This window comes from Puccinia triticina, chromosome 1A (genome assembly GCF_026914185.1).
Source record: "Puccinia triticina chromosome 1A, complete sequence".
Taxonomy (NCBI): domain Eukaryota; kingdom Fungi; phylum Basidiomycota; class Pucciniomycetes; order Pucciniales; family Pucciniaceae; genus Puccinia; species Puccinia triticina.
Genome location: NC_070558.1, coordinates 6,026,649 through 6,036,630, shown reverse-complemented (window position 1 = coordinate 6,036,630; position 9,982 = coordinate 6,026,649).

The window sequence follows — 9,982 nt, the reverse complement described above, 5'->3', positions numbered from 1 at the left end:
ATGTGCCATGGGTAGACTCTCCAGCTTGTGACAGTGCAACAAGCAAAAAAGAGCCAGCATTTTTTTCAAATCAAGCAGGGGCCTATCCAAGCGAAGTAGGGGGCCTGCAGAGAGGGGCCAGGACAAAACTGGAACCCCTGGGGAGAACTCGACTGCGGTCCCCCTCCCCTCTATTTATAGTCTGCTGGAACCCTCATACAATAATTTTGAACAGCCGCCTCCAGCACCACGCCCACCATGGCCTCACCAACGCAACAGTCTCCTTACCAACGCAATACCGCCCACGCCTCCCCAGCCAGAAACCCTTGGACGGACAGCTCATCAAACCGTACACTATTTCCATTTGAGTGGGCTGGCTTTTCTAATTGCTTCTCCCAAGCCACAGGCGCACCCGGATCTTTGGATTCAATCAACAAGGTTATCCCTAGGCCTGTGAACCCTTGTGGTTTCAATTCACTAGCTAACAAGCCGCCTTCAACCCACAAAAGCCCAGATGATTCCAGCCAGCTGACAATCCACATTGTAACCTCGGATGACTGCTTCAAGCACATGCCCCGCTGGACAAAGAAGCGCTTGATGATTTACCTGCGGCCCAAACGGCTGCGCTATGCCATCCTTTGGGCCTCACGGCCGCCCTAATTGCTCCACAACCATTCCTGCCGCGCCTGAACCTTGGCCTCCAACAAGCCCCCCTTGATCATCCCTCTTGTCACCTTCTGAGATAGTCTGGCGGATCAACAAGCAAGCCAACATCCTCCACCCCCTTGAATTCCCCAAAACCCGCAGACCCATGATCAGCCACAGCTTGCTCCACAATACCAACTTCTCTCCCTGCAAGAATCACGAAACCCTCCCTGAACATCAGCTTGGGGAAAACTATCAACCAGTACATCCAGAACCTCCACCTCAAGCACTGGACTGATGAGGTGGACATCTTTGAAAGGCCCTACCCTAAAACCTGGTACACCTTTGAAAATTACATGACGGCCTTCCTCTGCATCACTGCGGCCAATCTCAACCGGATGCCAATCTTTTTTAGTGTGGACAAGCAATTCTCTCTCTTGATGAGAGGATTTTTTTCTTTGTCATTGTTGCTGATGATCTATCTACATACAAGCTTTGATGCCTGGGAGCACGAGAGCAGGGATATTTTCCAGTGTGGCAAGAAGCTGCCCACGGCGTTTTTTGGCCGATGTGCGGCAGACATCAGTCATTTTTTGAATGGCCATTGTCAAGGGCGACTGATCTCTGTGCTGAGTGGGGGGTACAGCAAGAGAGTGTTGATGGTGAGCAGTCTGGCTACCTGCTGGGGCTGATGAAAGAGTCAAAGGGGGAGAAGCGGCTGGGCCCGCTGGAAAACTGAACTGGCGCTGTGCAAGGGGGCCAAGCAACCAGGGGGACAGCATGGCCAGGAACTGGATGCTGCCAAAGCAAGCTGGTTGGCGGAGACTCAGCGTATCTTTGAGGCCTTTGATAGCTTCAGCCAGGCCCCAGAACGCGCTCAATACCGTTGCCCAACGGGAACAGAAGCAGCTTCTATTCCAGCAGAGCCTTGACCCTTGGCCTCCTCTCCGCCAGTTCACCCGACGGGGCCTGACACGGCCAACACAATGCCGGTGTGGTGGCCATTCTGGTTGTGCTGGCTAGGAAGTGAAAATCAAGAATTGTTTGGCACCCATTCCTCAAGATTCTCAAGAAAGCTCAAGTTCAATTTGTGGCGCACGCGGGAAAACTCAAGGCATTTCAGGATCTTTTCTCTGCGCACAGCGGCGCTTCAAGCAGGCTATGGTCTGTTCTTGTTCTTGGTTTTTTCCTTTCCTTTCTTTTCTTTTCTTATTTTTTATGTATATGTTCAAGTTCCCTGTCTTTATTATTCTTTTTTTTGTCTATTTCTATTTGCGCGCGTTGGAGAGGTTTCAGTGTGGAGGGTTGGTTTTTGTCTGTTGGTTGTGTTTTTTCTCTTAGATGTTTTGTTTTGTCTCTTTTTGTGTGATGGGGGCGCGCAGGTGGTTGTGATGACCTGTCACAGATTGTCATCATCCCCGAAGTTTGAGTCCTCCGGAGCTTAGGTGGAGGGGACGGCAGGAGACTTTGTCTGAACCCAATCTTTTTTATCAGATCATCTCTTCCCGACTCAACTGAATCTAAAAGCTAATTGATCATACCTCAATATTTGCGGAGCTTCTGAGTTATTCCTCTCAGCCCCGCACCAATCCTTCTGAATCTTTTTAGATCACATCTTCCAGCGGCGTCGCCGGTATTCCCTTTCTGAATCTTCACCAAACTAACCACCGCCAACAAGGATCTACTCCTCGCACTGCCAGCATATTTGGCTGGGTTGAAGTCATTCCAGTTTAACTGAGTTTAACTGGGATGCACTCAACCAATTTAAACTTGGTTGATCTCAACCAATTTAATATAAACCCAAGGGGGGTACCTTGGATTTATATTTCATCAGTTCAGATTACCCAAGTTTAAATTGGTTAAGTGCATCTCAGTTTAACTGGGATAACCTTAACCCAGCCAATTGTGCTGGCAGTGTTGTTGTCTAAAGAAATCCCTTCCAACTTCTGCTGTTTTCCCTCAAATCCCCTCTCTCCTTTTTTTTTACGGACCACCTCGAAGGCAGCGCACAGCGCATTTCTCCCTTCCCAGTAACTGCCAACGGCCCAGCACCGGTCGGAGTTCCACACCGGCGCCTCCAAACCCCAGCCCTGCTCAGCCCCACCCCGTCTCTCCGCCACGCCAATGATGGGCCCAGCTTAGACACTACCGGCCCCGCTCAATTGATCAACAGCCTGTTCTCCAACCTCCAGTTCAGCCCCTCCTACCCCTCCTCCACTCCCTCAATTTGTCTCCTCTTCTTCTGCGAGTTTTGTCCCTTTTTTTCTTTGGCTATTAGCCAAAGAAAATAATGCATTTTTCTTTAGCTAAAAGCCAAAGGACAGCGGAGCTGGCCCGGCCAGCTCTGCTGGAGCTGGCGCGCTGGCTGGCGCTGGCTAGCGCTGGAGCTGGCGTGCTGAATGAGCTGGCATATATTGTATTGGTGTATCCAATACATACCAATACAATGTATTGCTGTATCCAATACAAATACATAGCGATACGTATCCAATACATACCAATACGTATTGGATACGTATCCGATACATACCTGTACAATGTACTAAAAATACATACCAATACATATCCAATACATACCAATACATACCAATACATACCAATACGTATCCGATACAATGTACTATACACCTTGCCACATTTTTTTAAAAAAAAACTGCCCTAACCCCTAACCCCAAAAACCCAACCCCCAAAAACCCGCCCCCCAAAAACCCGCCCCCTAACCTGCCCCCTAACCCCCAAATTGGGCATGGGGGCAGTGGGAATTGAACCAGCAACCTTGCTGTAAGGAGGTTTGCAGCTGCGCTGCAAACCACTAGGCTAACAACCATTGGTTGCGCTGCCCAGGTTTTGTGCCTAGGTTCCTATGAACTCAGCTCCGCCAGCCCGGCCAGCTCCAGCGCTCCTTCAGCTTTTAGCCAAAGAAAAATGCACATTTTTCTTTGGCTAAAAGCTGAAGAATTATAGTGCCACAGGTGTCTTCTGCTGCTTCTGCTGCCCAACACCAGCATAGACTGTTGTCTGGAAGGCCAGCGGCATCTTTGGCCCCTTTGATATCCATCAAACTCCTGACCAGGCTGGCCAACCCAAGCAATGCAACATGTGCATAATCAAGCAATTTACTCCCTGCACTCATTCCTTAACAATGTCTCTTGCACCTTCTCTTTCTATTTTATTTTGGAATAAACACAGATGAAAATGCTGTCACTCTTATTGTTCATGCTGTTTCTGTTGCTGTTACTTTCATTGCTGCTATTGTTCTTTATCCTGATGCCTTTTTTTGGTCCACTTTGCTTTCTTTTAGTCTTTTTTTGGGATGGGTGGGGGAAGAGACTAATGTAATGTTTCCCCTAGCTGTGCATGTGGTTGATGAGTTTCATATTTATCTAGCTGTTGCATGGTGTTTGAAGGAAATATTCTTCACCCATCAAAACCTCAGGAGGTGTTAGTCTGACTGCATGTTTGGCTACATCTGGCTGTGTCACATCAGAATGCATGGAGACATGAGTCTTCCAGAGCTTATGCAGCAATTAAATCTACTGTTTCTTCTGTTTCTGTTCCTTTTGAGATCTTGAAAGTTGAGAGGCTTTTCCAAACCCATTCCTAATGACAATAATTTCACCCACAATGTATCCTGTTTCCTTGGTGAGATTCACATGCAGTAAAACATTTGCTCTTTGACTGAAACAATGCAAGTGGAAATAGAACTAGGAGAAAAAATCTACAAACTACCAGTGTTGACATGGAGAACTTCAATGCTGAAAGCTTATTTCAACCAAGCTTGAATGGACAGTCACTATGCACATGGCACAATGACTGTGCAGGAAGGGGTATGATATAATCATGTGGGGTGACAAAGGCAGCAACACTGCAACTGCTACACTCTGATACAAAAAACAGCCAAATGGCATAAAGCAGCAGGTCCGCACTATTCCTGACACCAATTACAATAGCAATAGGGTCCAAACACTATTTGTAGCACCAGCAAAGTGGAAGTATCACTACTGTGTTTTGTCCCACTTTCACTACAAAATAGTGTGGCAAAATTGGTATAGCAGCCAGAGCCACTTTTGACCACTTTTAGCGGCTTTTTGCTGAAATAATGTGGATTTTGCAGTTTACTGCTACACTTTGGCCTGGTGTATTAGATTTTTTCTTTGATTTAAGTGATCTTTCACTCAGAATAGCGCAAATAGCGCACTGTGCTGCAACACTATTGGCCACCAAGTCTGTCCTTACTGAGAATGGTGTCCAGAGCTCACAGCAACCCTGCACTTTTGTGCACTGAACAGAAGGGATCAGCAGAAATTGCCGCTTGTTAGCACTCAGTGCAGCATTTTTTCCTCTACTTGAGTGCTCAGCCTGTTTAGCGACCAAAGATGATTTTTTCAGGGGTTTTAACAGCTTTGATCTAGCACTCAGCAGGGCAGCTTTCAGTTATTTCAGTAGTAAGTGCAGTGAGAGACTGCTAGGGGCCGCTGAAATTTTAGCTAAAAATCTATCACTATTTTCTCTCAGAAAAATCAGCAAAAAAGTGTAGCAATAAAAGCACTAGCAAAGCAGGCCCAATCCCCCTGTGCTTTTTCTTCAGCTGTGTGTAATGCAGTTCTGGTGGTGTTGATGGAAGCTGCACTGGAGTAGGCCGCTTGTCAACTGCTGGCAGTTTCTTGAGTTGTTCTTGTGGTGAAGGCGGGTGCACAGAAATGAGGAGTGAGGAGAAATAGCACCAACTATTCTTACTAAATCCATACCAGCAAAGGTTAGTTATGTTAATTTATGTGATCCACACAATTTGGCAAATGTAACTACCCTTGTTACCCGGGGCTCCCTGTTAGTTTACTAATCACAGGGTCATTTTAAGGCCTGCAAGTAACATAAAGGGCCTCAAAGAGGAGGCCTGTTCTTGCTTTATCCCCTGGGTGAGGCAATAACAGACCATTTAAGGCTGTTTGGCCTCAATACTTGCTTGCTCTCAGGGGCCCTGTGTGACCTGATAATGTAACAAACATAAAAAGAAGGGCTTTCCTGTGGTGCAATGATGTAATTGCACAACCGTTACACGTAACACACAGATAACAACAAAACTTCTGTTACATCACCATTATCTACGTGTTAAAGTAGTGTAACTACCCTTTGTTGTCCATAAAGAAAAATGCAGAGATCCCATTATGTGACCAGATAGCCTCAGCATTCAATAACACTAAAAATATACATCATTCTGCAAGACAAGTAATCTATGCTATGATGGTTATATGTTTTGCCCCTTCAAGTAGCCACCTTGATCTCTAGTCTTTGATCAAATTCAAGTCTCTTTCTTGTTTGAGCCAAAAATTGCTTTGAATTACATCAATTTGTTAAACTTTATTTCAACAATTTAAGAAGTCAATTTACAACAAACCAATGATTGCAATAAATGTGGATTTTTAAGTTTCCATGCAGAACCAGTTGAGTTTATTTCTCAACAGAATCAAACCACACTGAAACTAGTCAAAGTGCTCATGTAATGTGCTTAAACTTTTGTAACAGTAAAGCAGCTTTGGATTTCTGGTTCCAGTTGACATGAAATTTGCTCATTGATTTATGAGCTTTGTGACTTTCTCTCCCTTGTGGAATTTGAGACACTGCAAGCATTTTTCACTGCATATTGCAATTGAGGATGAAATCACATTTCAGAAACCATTCCAACAATTGCTAGATTGATGTAGTGGTACATCTTTCATCCCTTGTTTGTATGGTGTCTGATTTTGAGGTTGCACTTGTGTATTGTTGCCAATTTTTTGTGCTATGTTATCCATGCTAGCCATAAGCTTGCTCTGCATTTAATCAAACTTATTGTTGATTTTAATGATTTCATCTGCCATACTGTCACTGTTGTGTATAATGAGGTGTTTTAGTTTATCAACTTTGTCCATTATTTCCAGTATGTTTTCATCTTGAGTTTCACGGTTTTCTGACTCATGCTCACTGTCTATTTTTAGTTGGTCCAGTTTGCTGGTAATATCCAACCTGTTAATATCAGTATGTATTGCATTTAACTTAGTAATTACTGTGGCTTCTTTAGAATTTGTCTGAATTTCTGTTGTAATTTTTTGTAATTTTTTGTAATTTATTGTTGTAGTCTACAAGACCTAGCTTTATATTACTTATTTGTTGTATTATGCCTATAGTTTTCCTAACCTCTGGTACAATACTTTTAATATCTTTGGCGCTATCCACCGCTTGTTCTGTTAAATTTTTAATTTTAAAGGTACTGTCATGTACATTCTGGTGGATGGCATTGATTTTACTGTCAATGTGCTCAATATTTTTAATCAAAATTTGATTAAAGAAGTCTTCTACTCTTGCTAGAGGCTCATTATGGTCTATAAGCTCTTTGAGTTTTTCTGTTTTATTTCTTCTTTCAGATTCTCTTTTCTCTCTGGCTGGCTTACTGTCCTCTTGCTTATTTAAGCTTTGAACTTCTTTGTGCACTAGTTTGTTATCTTGTTTAGAAATATGATTCATTTCTCTGACTGTAACGATAGGTTCTTGGCTAACAACATTGGGAATTACAATTGCTTGTCTCTCTGACTCGGGAATGGGCTCTCTGTGCTTAGCAGACTTTGTAACAGGTTCAATATTAGAAGTACTAGGAATAGGATTGATTCTCGTAATCCCGGGTTTAACTGTCCTAGGAACATATGCGGACGATCTGGCTATAGGAGCTTTAGGTTGAAGGGCTAATTCAGGACTCTTGGTTGTAGATATGTATGTAGAGGACTGCTTGATATGTTCTGTTGTTATGGAAGAAAGTGGAATAGGGAAGCTTCTGTTGGTACTCTTGGCTATTCCTTGATTGCATCTTTTACCTCCATCAATACTCGGGCCATCCGGAAGGTCTCCTTCCATTTTTTTTCACCCTTCTTCGGCTTTCTCTTGTACAGTTTTGGCTTTGAGCCCAACGGTGTAAGACTCAAAAGTGTTCCTGAGAACCTTTTGCTGAATGGAGAAGGGGATGATGGAGGTGCAAACTCTGCCCTTCTATGCTATCAGTCAACAAGACCCACCAAGCTATGCTTGGCAAGTTTTATTTGAGTGATAGGGTAGGTTGGCTCAAGATGAGTTGTTTGATTGACAAGGTATAGAGTTGATGATTTATATAAGGGTTGGTTATAATTGGTAAGGGTGAATATTGGGGTGACTGTGATTGGTGAGTGATGAACTGAGGAGCTGACAACTGGGGAGGAGAGAGCTCCTTATATAGACAGAAGTGGAGCCCCAGAGGGCTTGTGGGTTAGGGTTTCAGCTGATCTGGACAACATTGTGAGGGATTTTAGCTGGTGAGAGTAGATACAAATGATGTCATAATGTGTCAGGGGTACATAAAGGATGTCATAAGCATGCAGTAGGGCTGCATGAAGGCTGCGTAAAGTGACAGTAGGCTGCATTAGTTGACAGGTGGATGCAGGGGGTGCATAAATGACGTCTGAACTGCAGGATCAGTGCGGGATGACATCATAATATGGAAATAGAAGAGTACTTGATACTATGTGATGACTATAGTCTGATGGGGAGATGTATGCTTGTATCCTTTGATGTGTATAAGCATAATACTGTGATCCTTGACTTGAGGCTTGTGAAAGGCTGGTGACTGGGTATGCTGAACGTGTGATGGGTGTCCATTGTCCAAGGGCGTGTAGGTTCCAATCCAGAGGGGCTCCAGTGACGCTTCCAGTTGTGACTAGGGGTAAAATTGGCCGTAGAATCCATTTCTGGGGTCCATTTGATGGTATCTTGAGGCCTATTATGAGTAATTATGTGGCATAGAAAAAAACTTTTTATTTTTCCACTTTTCCGTCTACCACAACGGTTGCGGTTTGGAGCGGTTGATCTTTGGTATCTTGTAGACCTTCTTCAGATCGTGCTTGCTGCTTTCCTTTGAGTTTTGTTTTTTGTTCTTGAGGACTTTGATATGCTTCTGCTCCGTGTACGGGCTCCAGCCGTCCAAGTGCTTAGTCAGGTTCCAGCCATCCAAGTGCTTAGTCAAGATCTCCTTCCACAGGAGGAACTTCTGGACAACCCGGAACAACGAGATCACTTGCTCGAGGTACGACTTGAGGAGATCCATCTTGTTGTAATTCTTGGCGTTCAAGTAAGCGGCCTTTGTTGCTTTGAATATCACTTTTGCGTCCTCCTGTGCTTTGTTGAGGACTAGGGCCAAGATTGAATCTTCTATGTTTGTGTTTTTGGAGGGTGTATCTACTAACCTTGAGGGGGTTCCTCGGTGATGACCTTGAGCTTGTCCTCCTAGGGCTGTTCCCCTTCCTCTACCGCTTTTGGTGGGGGGAGGGTTTGCTGCGTGGTCCTTTCCTGATCTGGTTCCAACCATGTTTGGGAAAGTAATTGTTAGTTATGTTTTTTATGTTTTCGTTGATTGACTAAAAGAAATCTAACCTTTGAGCAATTTAAGCGCCGCGGCCTTTGAGTCAAATTGTTTCTCAATGATTCAAGCGGGTAACGTCGCCGGGTGCAGTCTCTTCTTATCCTGGTATGGGCTGAGGAAGAAGCCGGGTGGGAGCAAGGCTGTTTGTTCGCCGTTCTTAGCTGGCTTTTCTGCGGTCGCGGTCTTTGGATTGGCGGATTTTGTTGTATCCCGTTGGTTGTTGGCTGGTAGAGCGGCTGGCACGGGAGCAGACACTAGACTTGCAGTGAAAAAGGAAAAAATGTAAAATACATGTTTTGTACAGTTTAGTTCTATGTATTTTATATGTATTTTATTGTTTTGTCTCTCTATTGCACAATATGTCAGAAACAAGGAAAAACTCGTACTTGTTTAGTGGATTTGATTGGTTTTTATGTAAAAACTGAAGTACTGACGGCAAAAATATGGATAATCGCTAAAAATAAGGGAAAAACTCAGAAAAACGATCAGTTTTATCCTTGACAGGCACTCTGAATAAAAAAAATCCAATGAGGCCCCCAAATGACAGCTCTTTTTATGAAGCTTAGGGCAAAAAACCCATCAAAATAAGGGTTTTGGGCCCTAGCACTATAACTGTGCTGATGTAAAAACTGGTAATATGAATTACCAAGCTTGTTACGTGGCAAATATGGCCACTACAAGGTTTTAAACACTCTTTAACAGAGGAAGGATTAATTATGTAATTAATAATATGTAATTATTAATTACAGGGAATTAATTTGGCGTAAAAGTAGGTGGTAAGCGCTCAAAATGATTGGCTGCTTGACAGAGGCAGAGGTCTTACGGCAACTACTTATAAGGATAAATCTTTAAATATGCTAATAAGGGATTTTTGATGATTTAAAGAGTTTAATCCAGTGGATTACACAAGCTGGGGATGGTTTATAAGGAAAAGTGGCT